This window comes from Sapajus apella, unplaced genomic scaffold (genome assembly GCF_009761245.1).
Source record: "Sapajus apella isolate SASKATOON/1434 unplaced genomic scaffold, GSC_monkey_1.0 scaffold133, whole genome shotgun sequence".
Lineage (NCBI taxonomy): Eukaryota > Metazoa > Chordata > Mammalia > Primates > Cebidae > Sapajus > Sapajus apella.
This window is the reverse complement of record NW_022437073.1, coordinates 743,654-744,703: the sequence shown is the minus strand read 5'-3', so window position 1 is coordinate 744,703 and position 1,050 is coordinate 743,654. Positions and strand designations below refer to the sequence as shown.

At 47.7% G+C, this 1,050-nt stretch overlaps 1 pseudogene; it reads left to right on the top strand.

Moving 5' to 3' along the window:
• Window positions 1-407: 407 nt before the first annotated feature.
• Window positions 408-753, top strand: LOC116539802 (annotated as a pseudogene).
• The last annotated feature ends 297 nt before the right edge of the window (window positions 754-1,050 follow it).

The following is a 1,050-nucleotide window of genomic DNA, read 5'->3' as shown; positions in this document are numbered from 1 at the left end:
GATTACAGGCATCTGCCACCACAACCAGCTAATTTTTTTATTTTTTGTATTTTTAGTAGAGATGGGGTTTCAACATGTTTGCCAGGCTGGTCTCAAACCCCTAATCTCAGGTGATCCACCCACCTTGGCCTCCTGAAACGCTGGGATTACAGGTGTGAGCCACTGTACCCAGCCTAATTATTGTTTTAAGCTGCTAAATTTGGGAGTAATTTGTTACGTATCAACAGATGAATATAATGATGAGCTGTGGGCTTATGTGTGTTCCACACAAGGCTGTTTGTGATCAAGGAACTCGTTTCTCAGCTAAAGAAGTTTACCAATTATCTCATACCCTTAGTTTATTGGTCTTGCCACATACGACATCTCTCAGAAGCAGCATGGCTGATAAAACAGCTTACTGGAGCCACCATGATGGATGTGTTCCTCATGATCTGGCGCCACAAACCCACCATCTTCACGGATGCCAAGGAGTCCAGCATGGTGTTCGAGCTGAAGCACATCGTCGTGGGTATCTTACGAGCAGCGGCTGTACAAGCACAACCAACTCTTGGATGATGGCAAGACACTGGGTGAGCGTGGCTTCACCATCAAACAGCACAGCCACAGGCCCCAGCCACAGTGGGGCTGGCCGTCCGGGCAGATGACATCTTCGAGGCCCTGTGCATCGAGCTGTTCCCCAGCCCACCCAGGCTGCCCGAAGTGATGAAGCCCCAGGTCTTGGGAAGCAGTGCCAATGAACAAGCTGTGCAGTGAGGACCCCCAAGAGGCCCATTCCCCCAATAAAAGATATTTGGGAGTCAAAACACACACACACACACACACACGAACAGCTTACTGAAGTTTCTGTTACAGTGTCAATTGGGAGTCAACACTCTGAGAGGTTAGGGCACTATCCTATAGGATGTAGGATATTCTTGGAAACAGATTAAATGATATAGGGTACTCTTTCTTCCACTACCGGAATCAAGGGGTGGAAGTGGGAGTGGCTCCTCCACGATTATAGTTAACTACCAACCAGCAAAATTTTGTTTTCCATTCTGCAACTTTGCT